Source organism: Panthera uncia, chromosome X (assembly GCF_023721935.1).
Source record: "Panthera uncia isolate 11264 chromosome X, Puncia_PCG_1.0, whole genome shotgun sequence".
Taxonomy (NCBI): domain Eukaryota; kingdom Metazoa; phylum Chordata; class Mammalia; order Carnivora; family Felidae; genus Panthera; species Panthera uncia.
The window spans coordinates 48,669,391-48,694,321 of NC_064817.1; the positions used below are offsets into that span (position 1 = coordinate 48,669,391).

Below are 24,931 nucleotides of genomic sequence, written 5' to 3' on the forward strand. Positions count from 1 at the left end.
CCAAAATATCACTACAAGCATGGAACCTACAGATAACACAATGACTCTATACCAATATCATTCAATAACAACACTGAATGTAAGTGGATGAAATGCTCCAATCAAAAGATATAGGGTATCAGAATGGATAAAAAAAAAAACAAGACCCATCTATTTGCTGTCTACAAGAGACTCATTTTAGACCTGAGGACACCTACAGATTAAAAGTGAGGTGATTGAGAACTATCCAGTATGTTACTGGAAGTCAAAAGAAAGCTGGAGTAGCCATACTTATATCAGACAAACTAGACTGTAAATTAAATTCAACAAGAGATGAAGAAGGGCATTATATAATAATTACAAGGTCTATCCATCAGGAAGAGCTAACAATTATAAATGTCTATGAAATGAATTCGTGAGTACCCAAAGATATAAAACAATTAATCACAAACATAAGCAATCTTATTGTTAGAATGTGGTAATTGCAGTGGACTTTAATACTGCACTTACAACAATGGACAGATCATCTAGACAGAGAATCATTAAAGAAAATGACCCTGAATGATACATTGGATCAGATGGATTTGACACATATATTTAGAACTCTACGTCCCACAGCAGCAAAATATACTTTCTTATTGAGTGCACATGGAACATTTTCAAAGACAGATCACATAGTGGGTCACAAACAGCCTTCAATAAATATAAAAGAATTAAGATCATACCATGCACACTTTCAGTCCACAATGTTATGAAACTTGAAATCAAGCACACTTTCAGTCCACAATGTTATGAAACTTGAAATCAACCACAGAAAAAGTATGGAAAACCTCCAAAAGCATGGAGGTCAAAGATCATCCTAGTAAAGAACAAATGGGTCAACCAGGCAATTAGAGAAGACATTTTAAAAAATATGGAAACTGAAAATGAAAATACAATAATCCAAACCCTTTGGGATGCATCAAAGGCATTCCTAATAAGAAAATACATTGCAATCCAGGCCTATCTCAAGAAACAAGAAGAATCCCAAATATAAAATCTAACAACACACCTAAAGAAACTAGAAGCAGAACAGCAAAGACACCCCTAACCCAGAAGAAAAGGAGAAATACTAAAGATCAGAGCAATTCTGATTTGGGGGGGATTCTAAGCAATATAGAATCCCCCCCCAAAAACGTAAAACAAATCAATGAAATCAAGGGTTTTTTTTAATATAAACAAAATTGATAAACCTCTACCCAGGCTTCTCAAAAAGAAAAGAGAAAGGACTCAAATAGATGAAATCACAAAAGAAAGTGTATTTATTACAACCAATCCCTCACAAATACATGCAATTATCGGAATACTATGAAAAATTATATGCCAACAAACTGGACAACCTGGAAGAAATAAATAAATACCTAAACACCCACACACTACCAAAACTCAAGTGGGAGGAAATAGAAAAATTTGAACAGACCCATAAATACTGAAGAAATTGTATCAGTTATCAAAAATCTCCCAACAAATAAGATGCCTGGACCAGATGGCTTCCCTGGGGAACTCTACTAGATATTTAAAGCAGAGTTAATACCTATCCTTCTCAAGCTGTTCCAAAAAAATAGAAACGGAAGGAAAATTTCTGGACTCATTCTATGAAGCCAGTATTACTTTGATTCTAAAACCAGACGGAGACCCAGGGGAAAAAAAAGAAAGAACTACAGGCCAATATCCCTGATGAATATGGATGCAAAAATTCTCAACAAGATACTAGCAAATCAAATTCAACAGCATATAAAAAGAATTATTCACCATGATCAAGTGGGATTCATACCTGGGCTGCAGGGCTGGTTCAGTATTTGCAAATCAATCAATGTGATACATCACATTAATACAAGAAAAGATAAGAACCGTATGCTCCTGTCAATTGATGCAGAAAAAGCATTTGACAAAATTCAGCAAACTTTCTTAATAAAAACACTTGAGAAAGTTGGAATAGAAGGAACATAAACATGATAAAAGTCACTTATGAAAAGCCCACAGCTAATATCATCCTCAACGGGGAAAAACTGAGAGCTTTCCCCCTGAGATCAGGAACACGACAGGGATGCCCACTCTCACCGCTGTTGTTTAACATAGTATTGGAAATCCTAGCATCAAGTACCACACAATAAAATGAAATAAAAGGCATAAAAATTGTCAAAGAAGAAGATAAACTTTCACTTTTTGCAAACAACATGACACTCTACCTGGAAAACCCAACAGACTCCACCAAAAGTCTCCTAGAACTGATGGATGAATTAAACAAAGTCGCAGAGTAGAAAATTAATGTACAGAAATCAGTTGCATTTTTATACACCAATAATGAAGCAACAGAAAGACAAAGAAACTGATCCCATTCACAATTGCACCAAGAATCATAAAATGCCTAGGAATAAACCTAACTGAAGATGTAAAAGATCTGTATGCTGAAAATTGTAGAAAGCTTATGAAGGAAATTGAAGAAGACACAAAGAAACAGAAAAACATTCCATGCAAATGGATTTGAAGAATATTGTTAAAATGTCAATACTAACGAAAGCAATCTACGCATTCAATGTAATACCAATCAAAATTGCACCAGCATTCTTCTGGAAGCAAGAACAAACAACCCTAAAATTTGTATGGGACAACAAACGACCCTAAATAGCCAAAGTAATATTGAAGAAGAAAACCAAAACAGGAGGCATCACAATCCCAGACTTTAACCTCTACTACAAAGCTGTAAGTATCAAGACAGTATGGTATTGGCAAAAAAAAAACACATATACACCAATAGAATAAAATAGACACCCCAGAATTGGACCCACAAATCTATGGTTAACTAATCTTTGGCAAAGCAGGAAAGAGTATCTAATGGAAAAACGACAGTCTCTTTAACAAATGGTCCTTGGAGAACTGGACAGAAACATGCAGAAGGTTGAAACTAGAACTTTCTTACACCATACACAAAAATGAACTCAAAATGGATGAAGGACCTGAATGTGACACAGGAAACCATCAAAACCCTAGAGGAGAAAGCAGCAAAAAACCTCTTTGACCTCAGCCACAGCAATTTCTCCCTTGACACATCTCTAATGGCAAGGGAATTAAAATAAAAAATGAACTATTGGGACCTCATCAAGATAAAAAGCTTCTGCACTGCAAAGGAAACAATCAACAAAACTAAAAGGCAACCGATGGAATGGGAAATGATATTTGCAAATGTCATATCAGATAAATGGTAGTATCTAAAATCTAGAGGGAACTCACCAAACTCCACATCCAAAAAACAAATAATCCAGTGAATAAATGGGCAGAAGACATGAATAGATACTTTTCCAAAGAAGACATCTAGATGGTCAACAGACACATGAAAATGTGCTCAATGTCACTCCTCAGTAGGGAAATACAAATCAAAACCGCACTGAGATACCATCTCACACTGGTCAGAGTGGTTAAAATGAACAAATCAGGACACTATAGATGGTGGCAAGGATGTAGAAAAATGGGAACTCTCTTGCACTGTTGGTGGGAATGTAAACTGGTGCAGCAGCTCTGGAAAACAGTGTTGAGGTTTCTCAAAAAATTAAAAATAGATCTACCCTATGACCCAGCAATAGCACTGCTAGGAGTTTATCCAAGGGATACAGGAGTGCTGATGCATAGAGGCACATGTACCCCAATGTTTATAGCAGCACTTTCAACAATAGCCAAATTATAGATAAAGAATATGTGGTTTATATATACAATGGAATACTTCTTGGCAACAAGAAAGAATGAAATCTGACCATTTGCCACAACGTGGATGGAACTGGAGGGTACTATGTTAAGTGAAATAAGTCAGTCAGAGAAAGAAAGATACCATATGTTTTCATTCATATGTGGATCTTGAGAAACTTAACAGAAGACCATGGGGGAGGGGAAGGGGAAAAAAGCTACAGAGGGAGGGAGGCAAACCTTAAGAACTCTTAAATAGTGAGAACAAACTGAGGCTTGATGGGGGTGGGGGAGTGGGGAAAGTGGGTGATGGGCATTGAGGATGGCACTTGTTGGGATCAGCACTGGGTGTTGTATGGAAACCAACTTGACAATAAATTATATTTTAAAGAAAAGAGCCAAACGAGTTAGAAAGGTAACCAAAAATAAGTAAATAAATAAAAAATAAAATAAAATAAAATAAAATAAAGGAATTATTCATCACGATCAAGTGGGATTTATTTCTGGGATGCAGGGACAATTCAATATTTGTAAATCAATCAAGAGATAAAGGCAATTAATAAAACAAAGAATAAGAACCACATGATTCTCTCAATAGATACAGAGAAACCATTTGACCAAATACAGTATCCTGTCTTGATAAAAAAAGAAAAACCCTCAAGAACATAGTGAAAGAAGGATCATATCTCAAGAACATAAACACCATATATGAAAGACTCATGGCGAATATCATCCTCAATGGGGAAAAATTGAAAGCTTTCCCCCTGAGGTCAGGAACACAAGGATGTAGACTATCACCACTATTATTCGACATAGTGTTGGAAGTCTTAGCCCCCCAAAAATAAAAAGCATCCAAATCAGCAAGGAGGAAGTCAAACTTTTACTCTTCACAGAAAACATGATTCTATGTGGGAAACCCAAAAGACTCCATTAAAAAAACTGCTAGAACTGATACATGAATTCAGCAAAGTCACAGGATATAAAATCAATGTATAGAAAACAGTTGCATTTCTATACAACAGTAAGGAAGCAGCAAAAAGAGAAATCAAGGAATCAATCTCATTTACAATTGCACCAAAACCCATAAAATACCTAGGAATAAACCTAACCAAAGAGGTTAAAAATCTATACAACGAAAAGTATAGACAGCTTATGAAAGAATTTCAAGAAGACATAGGAAAGAGAAAAACATTTCAGGCTCTTGGATTCTTAGAATACTGTTAAAATGTTGATACTACCCAAGGCAATCTATATAATCAATGCAATCCCAATCAAAATAACACCAGAACATTTCACAGAGCTAGAATAGACAATCCTAACATTTGTATGGAATCAGAAAAGACCCGGATAGCCAAAGCAATCCTGACAAAGAAAACCAAAGTTGGAGGCATCACAGTTCCGTGTCAGGCCATATTACAAAGCTGTAATCATCAAGACAGTATCGTACTGGCAGAAAAAACAGACATGAAGATCAATAGAACAGAATAGAGAACCCAGAAATGGATCCACAGACCTATAGCCAATTAATCTTTGACAAAGCAGGAAAGAAGATCCAATGGAAACAAGACAGTCTCTTCAGCAAGTGGTGCTGGGAAAACTGAAAAACAATATGCAGAAGAATAAAACTGGACCACTTTCTTACACCATAAACAAAAATAAACTCAAAATGGATGAAAGACCTAAATGTAAGACAGGAGGCCATCAAAATCTGAGAGGAGAAAACAGGCAACAACCTCTTTGACTGTGGTCACAGCAACTTCTTACTTGACATGTCTCTGGAGGCAAGGGAAACAAAAGCAAAATTGAACTTTTGGGACCCCTGAAAGATAAAAAGCTTCTCTAAGGCGAAGGAAACAATCAACAAAAGGGAGGGGAAGGAAAGAAGAAAAAAAAAAAAAAAAAAGAGGTTAGAGTGGGAGAGAGCCAAAGCATAAGAGACTGTTAAAAACTGAGAACAAACTGAGGGTTGATGGGGGGTGGGAGGGAGGGCAGGGTGGGTGATGGGTATTGAGGAGGGCACCTTTTGGGATGAGCACTGGGTGTTGTATGGAAACCAATTTGACAGTAAATTTCATATATTAAAAAATAAATAAATAAATAAATAAATAAATAAATAAAAGGCAACCAACAGATTGGGAGAAGATATTTGCCAATGACATATTGGATAAAGGGCTAGTATCCAAAATCTATAAAGAACTCACCAAACTCCACACCTGAAAAACAAATAATCCAGTGAAGAAATGGGCAGAAAACATGAATAGACACCTCTCTAAAGAAGACATCCAGGTGGCCAACAGGCACATGAAAAGATGCTCAACGTCGCTCCTCATCAGGGAAATACAACTCAAAACCACACTGAGATACCACCTTACGCCAGTCAGAGTGGGTAAAATGAACAAATCAGGAGGCTATAGATGCGAGGATGTGGAGAAATGGGAACCCTCTTGCACTGTTGGTAGAATGCAAATTGGTGCAGCCACTCTGGAAAACAGTGTGGAGGTTCCTCAAAAAATTAAAAATAGATCTACCCTATGACCCAGCAATAGCACTGCTAGGAGTTTACCCAAGGGATACAGGAGTGCTGATGCATAGGGGCACTTGTACCCCAATGTCTATAATAGCACTTTCAACAATAGCCAAATTATGAAAAGAGCCTAAATGTCCATCAACTGATGAATGGATAAAGAAATTGTGGTTTATATACACAATGGAATACTACGTGGCAATGACAAAGAATGAAATATGGCCTTTTGTAGCAATGTGGATGGAACTGGAGAGTATGATGCTAAGTGAAATAAGCCATACAGAGAAAGACAGATACCATATGTTTTCACTCATATGTGGATCCTGAGAAACTTAACAGAAGACCATGGGGGAGGGGAAGGAGGAAAGAGAAAAGTTAGAGAGGGAGGGAGCCAAACCTAAGAGACTCTTAAAAAACTGAGAACCGGGGCGCCTGGGTGGCGCAGTCGGTTAAGCGTCCGACTTCAGCCAGGTCACGATCTCGCGGTCCGTGAGTTCGAGCCCCGCGTCAGGCTCTGGGCTGATGGCTCGGAGCCTGGAGCCTGTTTCCGATTCTGTGTCTCCCTCTCTCTCTGCCCCTCCCCCGTTCATGCTGTCTCTCTCTGTCCCAAAAATAAATAAAAAACGTTGAAAAAAAAAACTGAAAACAAACTGAGGGTAGATGGGGGTGGGAGGGAGGGTAGGGTGGTTGATGGGTAGTGAGGGCATCTGTTGGGAGGAGCACTGGTGTTGTATGGAAAGCAATTTGACAATAAAATTCATATTTAACAAAAAAGGAAATGAGAAGGGAATCAAAGCATGTCACTAAAAAATCAACTAAGCACAAAGGAAGGTAGTAATAGAGAAAGTGAAGGACAAAAAACCTCAAATACATAAAACATGACAAAATGACAATAAGTACTTTCCTATCAGTAATTACCCCGAATATAAAATTAAACTCTCTAATCAAAAGGCATATATTGACAAACCGATTTTTAAAAATCCTGGATCTAATTATATACTATGAATAAAAGATTCACTTTACATTGAAGAGCATGAATAGTTTGAAAGTAAAACAGTTGAAAAATTATTAATGCATGAACTAACCAAGAGAGAACAGTGGTGCCTGTATTATATCAGAAAAATTATTCTTTAGGTAAAAAACTGTTGCAAGACACAAAGAGACAAATGTTATACATGGACAAAACAGTGACGTCACCAAGGAGATATGACAATTATGAATATATATAACCCAAACATCAAAACTTCAAATTATATAAAGCAAACATTGACAAAACTGAAGGGAGAAACATATAACTTCCCAAAACTGAATAAAGAAGAATTAGAAAACTTGAACAGTTTGATTACTAGATATCAAATCAAATCAGTATTCATAAAACTACCAAGAAACAAAAGTCTATGACTTGATGGTTTTGAAGGTGAATTCTACAAGACATTTAAAGAAGAGTTAATACCCATTCTTTTCAAAATATTTCAAAAAATAGAAGAGGAAGTAAAGCTTCCAATTCATTCTATGAGACTAGCACTACCCTAATACCAAAACCAAAAAAAAAAAAAAAAAGATACTACAAAACAAAAGCACAACAACAAAGCAAAGATAAAAATACAAACAACTACAGGCCAATTATCTCTGGTAAGCATAGGTGATAAAATCCTCAACAAAATATTAGCAAACCAAGTCAAATAATACATTAAAAATTATTCACCATGATCAACAGGGATTTATTCCAGGGATGAAAGCGTTCAATATTCACAAATCAATCAATATCATATACCAAAGTAACAATAGAAAGGATAAAAACCATGTTATCATATAAATAGATGCATAAAAAACACTTAACAAAATAGAACATCCATTCATGATTAAAGTTGTCAACAAAGTAGGTCTAGAGGGAACACACCTCAATATATTACAGGCAATATGTGAAAAACCCACAGGTAAAATCATAATAGTAAAAAAAAAAAGTGAGAACTTTCCTTCTAAAGTCAGGAATAAGATAAGGATCTCCACTCTAAACATTTTTATTCATTGTAGTACTGGAAGTCCTAGCCACAGCAATCAGACAACAAAAAGAAATAAAAGGAAGCCAAATTGCTAAGGAAGGAGTAAAACTGTCACTATTTGAATATGACATGATACTATATATAGAAAACCTGAAACACTTCAACAAAAAAGTCCTAGAACTGATAAATGAATTCAGTAACATCTCAGAATACAAAATTAATATACAGAAATCTGTTGCGTTTCTACATACTAATGAAAGAGCAGAAAGAGAAATTAAGAAAACAATCCTATGTACAACTGCACCAATAAAATAATAAAATACCTAGGAATAAACTTAACAAAGAAGATAAAAGAACTGTACTCAAAAGAAACTGAAGATGACACAAATGGAAAGATATTCCATGAACATGGATTTAAAGAACCAATATTGTTAAAATGTCTATACTACCCAAAGTCATCTATAGATTTAATCCAATCCCTATCAAAATGCCAACAACATTTTCCACAGAACTAGAATAAATCATTCTAAACTTTTATGGAACCACAAAAGACCTCGAATAGTCAAAACAATCTTGAGAAAGTAGAAAATAGCTGAAGATACCACAATTCCAGCTTTCAAGATATACTACAAAGCTGTAGTAATTCCAACACACATTTATAGAAAAATTAACATCAGCTTTGTACAGTGGCAGTATCATAGCCAATGAGGTTTATCTGAGGTGCGATTATTGCTAATAGAAGAATTAACATCAGTACTTTTGAAACTCTTCAAAAAAATCGAAGAAGAGGAAACATTTCCTATCTCATTATTGAGGTCATCATTAGCCTAATATCAAAGCCAATCAGAGACACTCCAATAAAACTACAGCCATGGCACCTGGGTGGTTCAGTCAGTTAAGCGTCTGACTTGATTTTGGCTCAGGTCATGGTCTCATGCCCCTAAGGTCAAACCCCACATCAGGCTCCATGCCCGGCATGGATTCTTTTTCTCCCCCTGCCCCTACCCTAATCTCTCTCTCAAAAAATATATAAAACTACAAGTGGATTTTTAAAATATTTTTTTAATTTGAATTTTAGTCACCTATCATAAATTGCACTATTGGTTTCAGGAGAACAATTCAGTGATTCACACTTACATACAACACCTAGTACACATCACAACATGTGCCCTCCTTAATATCCATCACCATCTAGCCCCTCTCCCACCCACCTCCTTCCATCAATCCTTAGTTTGTTTTCTATTATTAAGAGTCTCTTGTCTTCTCTTTCCCCCACCTTCCCATATGTTCCTAAATTCCACATATGAGTGAAATCATATGGTATTTGCCTTTCTCTGATTGAGTTATTTCACTTAGCCTAATACATTCTAGTTCCATCCATGTCGTTGCAAATGGAAAGATTTCATTTCTTTCATGGCTGAGTAATATTCCAGTGTGTGTGTGTGTGTGTGTGTACACAAACACACATATATACCACATCTTCTTTATCCATTCATTAGTCAATGGACATTTGGGCACTCTCCATAGTTTGGCTACTGTTGATAAAGTTGTTATAAACATTGGGGTGCATGTACCACTTCAAATCTCTATTTTTGTATCCTTTGGATAAATACCTAATAGTTAAATTGCTGGGTCATGGGGTAGTCCTATTTTTAGTTTTTTGAGGGACCTCCATACTGTTCTCCAGAGTGGCTGAACCAGTTAGCATTCCCTTCAAAAGGGCAAGAGGGTTTTCTTTTCTCCACATTCTTTCCAACACCAGTTGTTTCTTGTATTGTTAATTTTAGCCATTCTGACAAGTGTGAGGTGTTTTCTCATCCAAGTTTGGATTTGTATTTCCCTGATGATGAGTGATATTGAGCATCTTTTTCTATGTCTGTTAGCCACCTGGATGTCTTCTATGGAAAAGTGTCTATTCATGTCTTCTGCCCATTTCTTAACTGGGTTGTTTTTTGAGTGTTGAGTTTGGTAAGTTCTTTCTAGATTTTGGATACTATCCTTTATCAGATATGTCACTTGCAAATATCTTCTCCCATTTTGCAGGCTGCCTTTTAGTTTTGTTGATTGTTTCCTTCACTGTGCAAAAGCTTTTTATCTTGATAAATACCTAAAAGTTCATGTTTGCTTTTGTTTCCCTTGCCTCCAGAAATGTGTCTAGTAAAAAGTTGCTCCAGCCGAGGTAAAAGAGGTTGCTGTGTTCTTGTCTATGATTTTGATGATTTCCTGTCTCACATTTAAGCCTTTCAATCATTTTGAATTTATATTTGTGTATGGTATAAGAAAGTGGTCCAGTTTCATTCTGCATGTCGCCATCCAATTTTCCCAACACCATTTATTGAAGAGAGAGTCTTTTTTTCCATTTGATATTCTTTCCTGCTTTGTAGAACTTTAGTTGACCATATAGTTGTGGGTCTATTTCTGGGTTTTCTATTCCATTCTATTGATCTATGTGTCTGTTTTTGTGACAGTGCCATACTGTCTTGATGACTATAGCTTTGTTATAATATAGCTTGAAATCCAGAATTGTGATGCCTTCATGTTTCTTTCTCTTTTTCAGGATTGCTTTGGCTATCTGGAGTCTTTTGTGGTTTCATACAAATTTTAAGATTGTTTGTTCTAGCTCTGCGAAAAATACTGGTGTTATTTTGATAGGGATTGCATTGAATGTATAGATTGCTTTGAGTAGTATTGATTGACATTTTAACAACATTTGTACTTCCAATCCATAAGCATAGAATGTTTTCCCATTTCTTTGTGTCCTCTTTAATTTCTCTCATATGTGTTTTAGTTTCCAGTGTACAGATCTTTTGCCTCTTTGGTTAGGTTCATTCCTAGGTATCTTATGGATTTTGGTTCAATTGTAAATGGAATCAATTGATTTCTTTTTCTGCTGCTTCATTATTGGTGGATAGAAATGCAACAGATTTCTCTATGTCGGGTGTGTCATGTAACTTTGCTGAATTCATGCATTAGTTGTAGCAGTTTTTTGGTGGAGTCATTGGGTTCTCCATGCAGAGTATCATGCTATCTATGAAGAGTGAAAGTTTCACTTCTTCCTTCCTGATTTGGATGCATTTTATTTCTTTTTGTTGTCAGATTGCCGAGGCTAGGGCTTTCAGTATTATGTTGAACAACAGTGGTGGAAGCAGACATCACTGCATGTTCCTGACCTTAGAGTAAAAGGTCTCAGTTTTTCTGCATTGAGTATGATATTAGCTGCGGGTCTTTGGTATGTGGCTTTTATGATGTTGATGTACTTTCCCTCTCTCCCTAGTTTGCTGAGTGTTTTTTTCTCAAGAGTGGATGCTGTACATTGTGAAATGCTTTTTTTGCATCTATTGAGAGGACTGTATGGTTCTTATCATTTATTTCTATGATATATCACGTTGATAGATTTGTGAATATTGAACCACCCTTGCAACCCAGGAATAAATCACCATTGATTGTGGTGAATAATTGTTTTAATGTAGTGCTGGGTTTGATTTGCTAGTATTTTCTTGAGGATTTTTGCATCCATATTGATAAGGGATATTGGCCTGTAATTAGACCCACTAAAATTGGAGTTTTTGGTTTTTGAATCAAGGTAATGGTGGCTTTGTAGAATAAGTTTAGAAGTTTTCCTTCCATTTCTATTTTTTTGGAAGTTTCAGAAGAGTAGGTATTAATTCCTTTTAAATACATGTTAGAATTCCCCTGTGAAGCCATCAGGCCCTGGACTCGTTTGTTGTGAGATTTTTGATTATGGATTAAATTTCTTTGCTGGTATGGGTCCATTAAAATTTTATATTTCTTCCTGTTTCAGTTTTGTGGTTTATATATTTCTAAGAATTGATCCATTACTTCCACATTGCCCAATTTGTTGGCATATAATTGCTCATAATATTCTCTTATAAATGTTTGTATTTTGGTGTTGTTGGTTATTATCTCTACTTTTTCATTCATGATTTTATTTATTGGGTTCTTTCTCATTTCTTTTTGATAAGTGTGGCTAAGGCTTTATAAATTTTTTTTAAAATTCTTTCAAAGAATCAGCTCCTAGTTTCATGGATCTGTTCTACTAATTGACTTTTTTTCTATTGTTTTGTATTCTCTATTTTGTTCAAAAATGCTCTGAACTTTATTATTCCTTCTGCTTGATTTGATTTTAGTATGTTCTTTTTTTATTTTACTCTTAAGGTGAAAAGTTAAATTGTTGATTTGTAGTGTTGTTTCTTTTTAAATGTAAGTATTTATACCTAACATATTACTGCTAAGCACTGCTTTTGCTGCATAAGTTTTGATATCTTGTGTTTTTGTTTCCATTTATATCCATGTATTTTCTAATTTCTGTTAACATTTTTGTTCATTAAACTTAATAAAAGTGGTTAGAAGACTGTTCATTTCAAGATATCTTGAGAAGGAATATGAATATCATATCTTGGTCTTTAGACTCTCACTTCTCTAATGTATTACCATACAGTGAGAATAAAAATAAAACAAAACCCAAAGAAATAGATCAGTAGATTTGCTTTCTCAGTGAGGCATGAAATGTAAAAGTTATTAGCCCCTAACTTCTTTTCTCTGAAGTTTTTTTTAAACATTTTTGTCTCATAATGGAATTTTTCAGGTTTTTATTTTTATCTTATTTGTTATTCAAACATAATCAACATACAGTGTTATATTACTTTTAGGAGTACAATAAAATGATTTGACAATTCTATAAACTGCTCAGTGCTCATCAAGATGAGTGCATTTTTAATCTCCTTTATCTATTTCACCCATCCCCTGCTTCCCCTTTGATAACCACCAGTATTTTCTCTGTATTTAAGAGACAGGTTTTGTTGTTGTTGTATCTTTTTTTTCCTTTATTTGTATGTTGTTTCTTAAATTGCACATATAAGTGAAATCATATGGTATTTTTCTTTCTCTGACTGACATATTTCACTTAGTATGACACCGTCTGGGCCTATCCATATTGGTACAAATGACAAGATTTCATTCCTTTCATGCCCGAGTAATATCCCATTCTGTATGTGTGTGTGTGTGTGTGTGTGTGTGTGTACCACATCTCATTTATCCATTCATCTATAGATACACACTTGATTTTATCGGTATTTGGGCTATTGTAAATGACACTGCAGTACACATATCTTATTGAATTAGTGTACTGTTTTCCTTGGGTAAATACCCAATAGTGAGATTACTTGATGATGTTAATTCTCATTTTAACTTTTTGAGGAAACTCCATGTTTTCCAAAGTGGCCACACTAATTTGCATTGGTTGATTTTGTGTATTTGAACCGTTCTGTCATTCTAGAACTAAATTCCACTTGGTCATGGTGCATAATCCTTGTATTATGCTGTTGAATATTTTTTGCTAGTACCGTATTGAGGAAATTTGCATCAGTAGTCATAAGAGATATTGGAGACAGCAGTTAAGATGGCAGTGGAGTAGGGAGATCCTAAGTGTGGGGAATAAGCTTAGGAATCCCCCGGGTTTACACCAATGTGTTAACAAGGCATAAAAAGTACAAAGCCATAGGATGCTCACACCCGAGTTTGGGTAAACAAGATTAGCACCCCAAGAATAAGGAGATCAAAAGGCACCCCAGGATAGAGAGGGGATGCAAATGCACCCCATAATAGAGAGGGGGTGCAGAACCCCCACAATAGAGAGGGAGGGGCAAAGGCCCCAAAATAGAAAGGGGTGCAAGTGTACCCAATACAAAGATATGTGAGGTAAGCAAGATTAGGTGTTCAGTGCAGAAGCATCCCCCAATTTAGTACCACAGCAGAAAGCTGCTTTCACAGGAGGGAAGGACCAAGTTAGGCAAACAGGTAAACTGGATTATAGACCACTGCAATGCAGGTGAAGCAGCCCAGAGTGGAAATGGTTAACAAAAGAAAAGGTGCCTTGTTAACCCTGAGGTTATTTCCTCTCCTACCTTATCCCCTAGGCTAGCTAAGAAAAACAGACACAGCACCTCCTGTCTGCATTACCAACCATCTGCCCATCTGCTCAGTGCCAGGATTTTGTTTTATACTGAACCAAACCCCAAACACCATATATCTTCAAACCCCCCTTTTCCCTCACATCCCCAAGTTAATGTTCACAGTTTGTCTCTTTGTGCATGCCTATCACATTTGTAAGCCTTCTGACCCTAATAAATATGGGGCAAGGACCCTTATTCAGGGCTCTTGTCTTTTCCCAGGTATTCGCCATCTCTCACTTTTTATTCTGTGTCCAGCCCTCTTGCTAGACAAGACAGAACTTTAGACCTGGAGTCTATGATACCTAAGCTTGTCTTGTCCTTGAACACAGCTAGATAGTTATCAAATCATTCTGAACACCAAAGAAAAAAATTGGAATTTTGAGAGAAGTGCAAGACTACACGAGAAAAGCAATCACCTTTTGGAAGTAGGAGGTGCAAAGAATTTACTGCGGGAAATGTTGCTTAGGGTAGGGCCACGGGGAGGGAGCCTACTTGCAGAGGCTACCACAAAGTAATATAAGCAGCAGAGTGCAAAATCTGAACTTTTAGCTTTCCACTGTGGGGCATGTGCCTGCCTTAAAGGTGCTCAGGTGGTGAAGTGGGGCAGAATCTCAGGAGTGACAGCATGGTATGAGGATCCCTTAGGTGACAAGAAAGACGTGTCCCACCAATATGCCGTGCTGCTTACAGGCTTAAGAGAGGGGACTTGCTCTAGCTGAGGACAGTAAGCAGGGATGCCAGTTTTCTCCTGTTTTGAAATAAATTCTAAACAGCTGTAAACATATGTCACTTTTTTTTCAGGGGCCAGAAAAGGCATGGCAAGACTCTCCCTCAGGAACAGTGCAGGTCCATGCCATAGGAATCCCTAAAATTTGGAATTTTGCAACTCAGTTGCATGCCTGAGATAAAGAAGCTTGGACACAGGCAGGATGAACATAGGGTTCTGACAGAAACCAATGACAAAAGAGGGGTGATTAATTAACCTTAAATGAGGCTTCCCTGAAGAGTGGGGGGCATGAACTTTCAGCTCTGGGGCTATAGAGCAGGGCACTGCCACATTCATTATGCCCTTCAGACTTGAAAGCATTCAGGGAGCAAACTGACCCCAACTAATGGTAGCCAGAGCCACTTAAACCAAGCCCTGCCCCCCTGCACCTTGTTTCCATGGAAACAAGTCAGCCTGAGAATTAGTGCAGCAGGCCCCTCACCCAGAAGACTAGCACAAACAACTTGCTTGCATGAATTCTAATGATCATAGACTTCAGCTCAAGGTGAAATACGATCTAACTTCCATTATACTCTTATTCTTTATTTTATATTATTATTTGTCTCACTTATTTTCTTATTTTTTCAACTCTTTTTTTAAATTTTGCAGTTATTATTTTTTTATGTGTGCATATATTATTTTATTTTATTTTATTTTATTTTATTATTTAATTTTTGGAATAATATTCTTTTAACAAGCAGGCCAAAACACACCCAGGTTGTAGTTTGTTTGTTTCTTTGTGTTTTTGGTTTTTGTTTTTTCTTTGTCTTTTTTTTGTTTTTTTTTTTTTCCTTTCTTCTTTTCTTTTCTGGAAAAAAAAGACAAGGAGAAACTCACCCCAAAAGAAAAAAACAGAAAGTTGAACTCATTGTCAGTGATTTAATCAACATGGATATAAGATGTCTGAGCTAGAATTTAAAACCATTTACAGGGATACTAGCTGGGGTTGAAAAAAGCATAGAAGACATCAAAGAATCCCTTTCTGCAGAGGTAAAAGAACTAAAATATAGTCAGAATGAAAGTGCTATAACTGAGATGTAATCTTGAATAGATGTCATGATGGTGAGGATGGACGAAGCAGAGCAGCACATCAGTGACAGAGATGATAAAATTATACAGAATAATGAGGGTGAGAAGAGGGGGAAAAGGCACAAGATCACGAAGGAAGACTTACAAAACTCTGTAACTTATTAAAAAGGAATAACATTCATATCATAGGAGTGAATGAGAGAGAAAAGAAGATGAGGAGAGGGAAAAAGGGGCTGAAGTTTAATGTGAGCAAATTATAGCTGAAAACTTCCCTAATCAGGGGAAGGGCACAGACATCAAAATCCAAGAAGCACAGAGAACTCCCATTAAATTCAATAAATGCTGACCATCACCAAGGCATATCATAGTCAAATTCACAAAATACACAGACAAGGAAAGAATTATGAAAGCAGCATGGGAAACAATCCTTAACCTACAAGGAAAGACAGATGAGTTTCACAGCAGAGCTGTCCACAGAAACTTGGCGGGCCAGAAAGGAGAGGCAGGATCTATTCAACACACTAAATGGGAAAAAACATGCAGCCAAGAATTCTTTATCCAGCAAGGATGTGATTCAGAATAGAAGGAGAGTTACAGTTTTCCAGACAAAAACCCTAAAGGAGTTTGTGACCACTAAAGTAGCCCTGCAAGAAATTTTAAGGGGGACTCTTTGGAGGAAAAACAAACAAAAGACCAAAAGCAAAGACTAGACATGACCAGAGAACATCACCAGAAACACCAACTATACAGGCAACATAATGGCACTAAATTCATGTCTTTCAATAACCACTCTGAATTCTACCAGACATGTAAATTTTTAAATGTTTTTATTTTATTTTATTTTTGAGACAGAGAAAGAGAGAGATAGAGAGGCAGAAAGAGAGGGAGACACAGAAACTGAAGCAGGCTCCATGTTCTGAGCTGTCAGCACAGAGCCTGACACAGGGCTCGAACCCATGAACCATGAGATCATGACCTGTGCCAAAGTCCACTGCATAAACAACTTAGTCACCCAGGTGCCCCTTCCAGACATTTAAAGAAAAATTAATACCTATTCTACTCAAATTGTTTCAAAAAATATAAATGGAAGGAAAACGTCCAAACTCATTCTACAAAGCCAGCATTAACTTGATTCCAAAACCAAAAAAAAAGTCCACACTGAAAGGGATATTGTTACAGAACAATATCCCTGATGAACTTTGATGCAAACTTTCTCAATGAGACACTAGCAAATCAAATTCAACAGTACATTAAAAGAATTATTTATCATGATCAGGTTGGATTTACTTCTGAGCTGCACGGCTGGTTCAATATTCACAAATCAGTCAATGTGATACACCACATTAATAAATGAAAGGATAAGAACCATATCATTCTTTCAATAGATTCAGAAAAAGCATTTGACAAAACATAGCGTCAATTCTTGATTTAAAAAAAACACACAAGAAAGTAGGAATAAAATGAACATACCTCAACATCATAAAGGTCATATATGAAAGACCCACAGCCAATATCATCCTCAAGGGGGAAAACCTGAAAGCCTTTCCCCTATGGTCAGGAACAAGACAAAGATGTTCACTCTCCCCATTACTATTTAACATAGTACTGGAAGTCAGAACCTCAACAATCAGAGAACAAAAATAAATAAATAAATAGCATACAAATTGGCATGAAAGAAGTCAAACTTTCACTATTTGCAGATGACATGATACTCTATGTAGAAAATCCAAAATACGTTTTTACTCTTTCTGATTCTTTTTTTTCCCTGACTAGATAATTGTCTTTGACTTATCTTTGTTTTAATTGACTCTTATTTTTAGTCTAGTCTGCTGTTGAAGCTCAGTTCAGTCACTATATTCTTTAGCTTTAGGATTTCTGTTTTCCTTTTTTTAATTTATTTTGAGATAAAAAGAGACAGTACAAGTGGGGGAGGGGCATAAAGAGTGGGAGAGAGACAGAATCCCAAGCAGGTTCTGTGCTGCCAGCACAGACATGGGGGTCAAACTCATGAAACTGTGAGATCATAATCTGAGCCGAAACCAAGAGTTGGATGTTTAACTGACTAAGCCACCCAGGTGCCCCTCTGTTTTTTTGTTTTGTTTTGTTTTGTTTTTGTTTTTTTGTTTTTTTATGATTTGTTTCTTTATTATATCTCTCATTTTCATGGATTGTTTTCCTATTTCCATACAGTTGTTTGTATGTTCTTTCTTGTTCATTGAGCTTCTTTAAGAGGGTTGGTTTCTTTTCTGTATTTCATGTCAGTTTATAGATCTCCATTTGTTCTTTAATTGAAATATAATTGACACCTAATATTATATTTGTTTCATCAATAGAACATAGTGATTTCACAAGTCTATACATTATGCTGTGCCTACCACAAATGTGCTATCATCTGTCATGATATAATGCTATTACAATACCATTGATTATATTCCCTATGCTGCCCCTTTTATACACATGGCATGCATTCCATAAGTGGAAGTCTCTATGTTTGACTCTCCTTCATCCATTTAGCCCATCCCCCATCCTTCTTCCTTGTGGCAACCTATAGTTTTTTTATTTTTCAAGATTGTTTTGGCTATTCAGAGTCCCTTGAGTTTCCAAGTGAATTTTAGGATGGAATTTTTCTTTCTGTAGAAACACCATTGAGATATTAAAGAGATTGTTTTATATCCATAGATCACTTAAGTAGTACTGCCATCTTAACAGCACAATTGGCCCTTGAACAAGGAGGTAGGGATGTCCTCCCTCCAATTAACAGTCAAATATCTGCATATAACTTGACTTCCCAAAAATTTAACTAGTAGTAGCCTACTATTGATTGGAAGCCTTATCAATAGGTATTTAGTTGATTAACATATTTTTGTGTCATAAATATTATATATTCTACTCTTAAAGAAAGCTAAACAAAAAAAATGCTATTAAGATAATCATAAGAAAGAGGAGACACATTTATAATACTGTAGATGTATTTATTGAAAAAATTGCATATAAATGGACCCATGCAGTTCAAATTCATGTTGTTAAAGGGTCAAGTGTATTGTCTCTCAATCTATGAATAGGAAACATCTTTCTGTTTATGTGTATCTTACTTAGTTTTAGCAACATTTTATAGTTTTCTGTGTCCAAGTTTATTGCCATCTTGGTTACATTTATTCCTAAGTATTTTATCCTTTTTGAAATATTGGAAATAGAATTGTTTTCTTATTTACATTTCTGGATGGTTTAGTGTTAGTACATAGAAATGCAACTGATTTTTTTTGTGTGTCATTTTGAATGCTGAAGCTTTGCTGAATTAATTAGTTCTAAAGTTTTTTTGTGGAATATTTAAGGTTTTCTACATATAAGATCATGTTGTATGCACCAAAGGTAATTTTACTTCTTTCTTTCAATTTAAAAGCCTCTAATTTATTTTTGCTACCTAATTGCTTTGACTAGGACCTCCAGTTTTATCTTTCCTTAAAGGGCCAAGAGTGGGAATCCTTGTCTTTCTCCTAAGAGAAAATGCTTTCAGACTTTTATCATTCATATAACACCTTGATTACATTGAGGTACTGTCCTTTTATTGCTATTAAGTTTAGTGTTCAATCGTGAAAGTGAGTTTAATTTTATCAAATGCTTTTCCTGATGACTGTGTGTTTTCCCCCCAATGACTCGGTCAATGTAGTGTATTACATTGATTGATTTTGTGTATGTTGAACCATTCTTGCATTCTAGAACTAAATCCTACTTGGCCATAGTAACTTAAACCTTTCTTTTCTTTTCTTTTTTTTGAAAATTATTGAAGGTCTTTCTTTATATCAAAACTCAAAGACCCTTACCATCATCTACTGAGTTATACAACAGATTCTAGTTCAAATTGACACACAAAAAGTAAACTAGATTTAAAGTGTTGTATTTAAAAACAAACAAAAAATACGGTTTGCCTTGTGAGGCAATTAAAATAAGTGGAGACCTGACACTATAAAGAATTAGAAACACATACAGGATAATTATTCTGTCTTATTTAGAGAATTACAGTTAGCTGGTCAGATTTATGTTTAAGATATTTATCCGTACTCATCCAGACTTTTCAGAGGCTACTATACTAGTCTACTATTCTAAATTCTTTTATGTTAAATATGAACACTTTCCAAATACTACTGTTAAGTCACATCTCATTTATCTTCCTCCTTATTAACTGCATAGGCTTGTCTTAAATAGTTGAAACATCTGTAATATACTACAGAGTTTGCTTAGAGGTACTCTGTTAATATACTCGTGTGGCCAGAGAAAAAACAAGCATTATTAAATATGAATGCAATCCTTAATAACACAATTGAACATTTTTTTCAATGAAAAAGTCCAGAAAGAAGGTCTCATTCTATAAAGATTTATCATTTATAAGTCACAGTGAAAGGAACTTGAGTGATTTACCAAGTTTTCTACTATATACATTAGAGATACCTCACTAAAAACTGGTATCTCACACAACAGAATAACATTTGCTGAATGTAATACTGTAGTGACAGTACTGAGGTTGATTGTTAGAGACATGGGTTCAATAACAAAAATCAAAAATAACAGCTGGAAATTTATCTCATTCAATGTTCAGAGATAAAAGGGTTAAACATTAATTCCATTATTTTCTGCAGATTTCTTTTTTTATACTGAAATCTGATTGCAATTAAATTCTGATATTTTTCCAAGCTACTGTATGAAGAAAATGCTGAAGGCCATCACTATACAGCATATTGCAACATAAAGACTCGTCCATTCACCAATTCTGGCACACTTGGAAAATATACCCAACAATCCAGTTTTATTTCTGTTCAGGGGGCTGTATGCCAAGGATAGGATATAAGCACAGGTACATATAAACAGGAATATTACTTACAGTCAAAAGACTCTGAAAATTGAAAATGGCAGACATAGTGAGACTGGCAAAGCTCAGACTCCACCAAAAAATTTGCTAGAACTAATACAGTAGTATGTGAATTCAGCAAAGTTGCAGGATATAAAATCAATGTGCAGAAATCTGTTGCATTTCTATACACATTCACCACTGAAAACACCAAATAATATCTATTCATATAACAATTTCACCTGAAGAACTGAGGGCCAGCTGAACAGCTTCTACATAATAAAAGACAGAACAAGCAAAAAAGAACACTAAGATAGATGGAGGCATGGTAACAAAGGGAACCCATACACCTGATACTGTATAAACTGCAGTGAAGAGGGATAGTACTGAGGGACTGGGAATAGATTCTTCTGTCCTTGGTCACACACACACACACACACACACACACACACAAACACACACAAGGATGAAGTTTAATAGATTAACTAGAATATAAAAGGGACAGCACTAGAACTCACCAAATGGCAGAGGACCTGTGAAAACGTTCTCCAGACCAAAGGGACTGTCTCGCTGCCTCAGGAGCCCTGGGTCTGCAAGCCCACACCATGCCCAGTCATTCTGGGGCACAGAAAAAAAAATCTATGCTTTAAACATGTGGAGAGCTGCAGGAATATTCTCTGGGTCAGAGGGACCAGTTTGTTGCCTCAGCAAGCCCTGGTCCACAAGCCCAGAGTTATCAGCAGCTCCGGTAACTATAGGGCACAGAAAAAAAAAGCCACATTTTTCTCTTCTCTTCTTTCTTTAAAAGCTATAGCTTCAAAGAGCAACTAGTGTATAAAAGAGCCAACCCTAGAACTCTGCCAAATGGCCAGGGGAGCTGCTGGAATGCTCTCTGGGTAGGAGATGACAGACACGGTCTACACTCCTTTTTTCATCTTGAAATCACACACAAGTGCACAGTTCCAGCACCCTAACTGGCCTGTCCCCTCAGTGAGCCTGGGGCTCATAGCGCATACAAGTCTCAGCCTTCTCACCAAGATGGCCACAGGGTAGTGCATACTGGGACACTTCTGGTTGGTGCTCACTATATCACCAACCTTCACACCAAAGTGACACAGGTGCAAAGCACCCCAGAATACTCCAGGCCACACCACTTTGGCTTCAGTTGGCTTGCTGAGGCACCCTTGGTGCAGAATGCTCCAAAACCACTTGGCTGACAGCTAATTTAGATCCAACAGCCCTGCCAGGTTGCCACTGTGCAGAGCAAAACCCAGAGCATACTTGCATCAGTTTCAGCCACCCTGCCAGGGTAACCCTATGTGGAGCACCCCAGAACACACTAGAGTTGGCTCCAGTTGCCCAGCCAGGGCAACCTCCTTGTTGAGCACGTTGTGACACACCAGCTTGCATCCAAGTCAGCTTCAGTTGTCCTGACAGTTCAACTTCACTGTGAAGAGCCCAGGGACTACTTGGCTTGCAACCGCTTCAGCTTCAGCTGTCCTTTCAGGACATATTTTTTGCAAGAGCCCAGGGACCACACCACCCCACACCCATTTTAGCTTTAGCTGTCCTGCCAGGGTACCCCTATGCAGAACACCCAGGACCACTCAGCTTTTACACTGCCTCAGCTACAGCTTCCCTCTCAGGGCAACCTCTGTGTAGAGAGCCCTGTAATACACTGGTTTATATCCATTTCTGCTAATTCTGTTAAGGTGACCTCTGCATATAGTTTCAGATATCTGGCCATGGTACCCTCTGTGCAAAGAGCTTGGGGACTTGCCCACACACTGCTGAGCTCCCAGACCACATATTTCTTCAGCTCTAGCTTCCCAGCCAGGACAACCCCTGCATGGAGCACCCAGGGGCATCCTGGCTTGCACCCACTTCAGCTTCAACTGTCCTGCCAGGGACAGAACATCAGAACACCTCAGCATACATTGACTTTACCTGTCCTGAGAGGGTGGTGGCTGTGTGGAAAGTCCCAGGACACCCAGACCATACCAGCCACAGTTCCAGCCAGCCAGCAAAAGTCACCAAGCACACACAGTCTACATAGGGGATGACCATACACAAGATTATTACTTCAAGTTTAGGAGAAGTAGCTGTTCCACATAATCTGTAGAAACAAACACAGAAACTCAATCAAAATGGAGAGACAGAAGAAGCTTCAAAAGAAAGAATAAAACAAAACCTCAGAAATATTATAAGTGAAAGAGAGATAAGCAATATATCTAATAAAGAATTTAAAGTAATGATCTTAAAGGTGCTCACCTGGCTGGAGAGAAGAGTAGATGAACTCAGTAAGACCTTCAATAAAAACATAGGAAATATAATTAAAAAAATAACCAATCAGAAGTGAAGAATACAATAACTAAAATAAGAAACACACTGGAGGGAATCAAGAGTAGACTAATGCATACAGAAAGATGTATCAATGATCTGGAAGACAGGGTAATGGAAAACACCCAGGCTGAACAGCAAGACAAGAAAATAATATTTAAGAATGAGGATAGGTTAAAGGATCTCTTGAACAACAAATGAACAAACATTTTCATTACACAGATTCCAGAAGAAGCAGAGAGAGTGAAAGGGGCAGAAAACTTATTTGAAGAAATAATAGCTGAAAATTTCCCTAACCTAAGGAGGTAAATAGTTATCCAGGTCCAAGAAGCACAGGGTTCCAAACAAGATCAACCAAGGAGGTTCACACTATGACACATAATAATTAAAATTTCAAAGTTTAAAGGAAAAGAGAATTCTTAAAGCAGCAAGAGAGAAGCAAAAAGTCAATAAATAACTAATGGGTCAATGAAAAAAGCATCAAATTAAAAAAATAGATGGAGATAAACGAAAATGGAAACATAATGGTGCAAAACCTTTGGGATGCTGAAAAGCAGTTCTAAGAGAAAAATATACAGCATTACAGGTCTACCTCAAGAAACAAGAAAGAGGTCAAATCAACAGCTACCTTTACACCTAAAGGAATTTTTTTAAAAAGGGCAAACAAAGCCCAAAGTGAGTGCAAGGAAGGAAATAATAAAAATTACAACAGAAATAAATGACATAAACAATTTAAAATAAAAAAAATCAATGAAACAAAGAACAGGTTCTAGAAAAACATAAACAAAATTGAAAAACCCACATCCAGACTCATAAAACAAAAGACAATAAGAGAAAAGAGGAGAAATGACCCAAGTAAATAAAGTCTGAAGAAAAAGAAATTAACAACTGACACCACAGTAATACAAAGAATTATGAGAATACTATGAAAAATTATATAGCAGCAAATTAGACAACCTAGAACATGTGGATAAATTCCTAAAAAACATAAAAAGCTTCCATAACTGAATTAGGAAGAAAAAGAAAATCATAACAGATTACTAGTAAAAAAAAAAATGAATTGGTAATTTTAAAAATATACTAAAAAATAAAAGTCCAGGACCAGATGAAGTCACAGGAGAATTCTACTGAACATTTAAAGAAGAGTTAATACCTATTCTCCCCAAACTATTCCAAGAAATAGGGTAAGAAGGAAAGCTTCCAGATACATTCCACAAGGCTAGCATTACCCTGATAACAAAACCAAAGACACCATAAAAAAAAAACAAAACTGCAGGCCAATATTCCTGATGAAAACAGACGCAAAAATCCTCAACAAAATATCAGAAAACTGCATTCAACAATATATTAAAAGGATCATTCACCATGATTGAGTGGGATTTATTCCAGGGATTCAAGGATGATTCAATATTCTCAAATCACTCAATGTGATAAATCACATCAACAAAATGAAGGATGAAAATAATATGATCATCTAAATAGATGCAGAAAAAAACCTGAAAAAATATAACATCCATTCATGATAAAAACTCTCAATAAAGTGGGTTTAGAAAGAACGTACCTCAATATAACAAAGGCCTTATTGAAAAACCCACAGCTAACATCTTACTGGTGGAAAAGTGACAGCTTTTCCTCTAACATCAGAAAAAAGACAAAGATGTCTACTCTCGCCACTTTTATTAAACATAGTACTGGAAGTTTTAGCTGCAGCAATCAAACAAGAAATTAGAGGCATCCATATTAAAAAAGAAGTTGTTA

At 36.4% G+C, this 24,931-nt stretch overlaps 1 protein-coding gene, 1 non-coding gene and 1 pseudogene across 4 annotated transcripts in view; 1 reads left to right on the forward strand and 2 right to left on the reverse strand.

The window, feature by feature from the left end:
• ASB12 (ankyrin repeat and SOCS box containing 12) overlaps nucleotides 1–22,870 on the reverse strand; it is a 103,159-nt gene extending 80,289 nt beyond the window's left edge. For 2 of the 3 annotated variants that reach the window (XM_049644648.1, XM_049644651.1), the window contains exon 1: nucleotides 21,352–21,440. The gene's annotated coding sequence lies outside the window, so the exon portion shown is untranslated. Of the gene's footprint in view, nucleotides 1–21,351; nucleotides 21,441–22,780 lie in introns of those variants that run through there. The other variant, XM_049644649.1, reaches the window with a different exon arrangement.
• On the forward strand, nucleotides 8,899–9,038 carry LOC125932505 (U4 spliceosomal RNA). The gene has a single exon (XR_007460650.1). It is a non-coding gene; the product is annotated as a U4 spliceosomal RNA (small nuclear RNA).
• LOC125932181 (protein kish-A-like) lies at nucleotides 12,849–21,356 on the reverse strand (annotated as a pseudogene).
• Nucleotides 22,871–24,931: the final 2,061 nt, after the last annotated feature.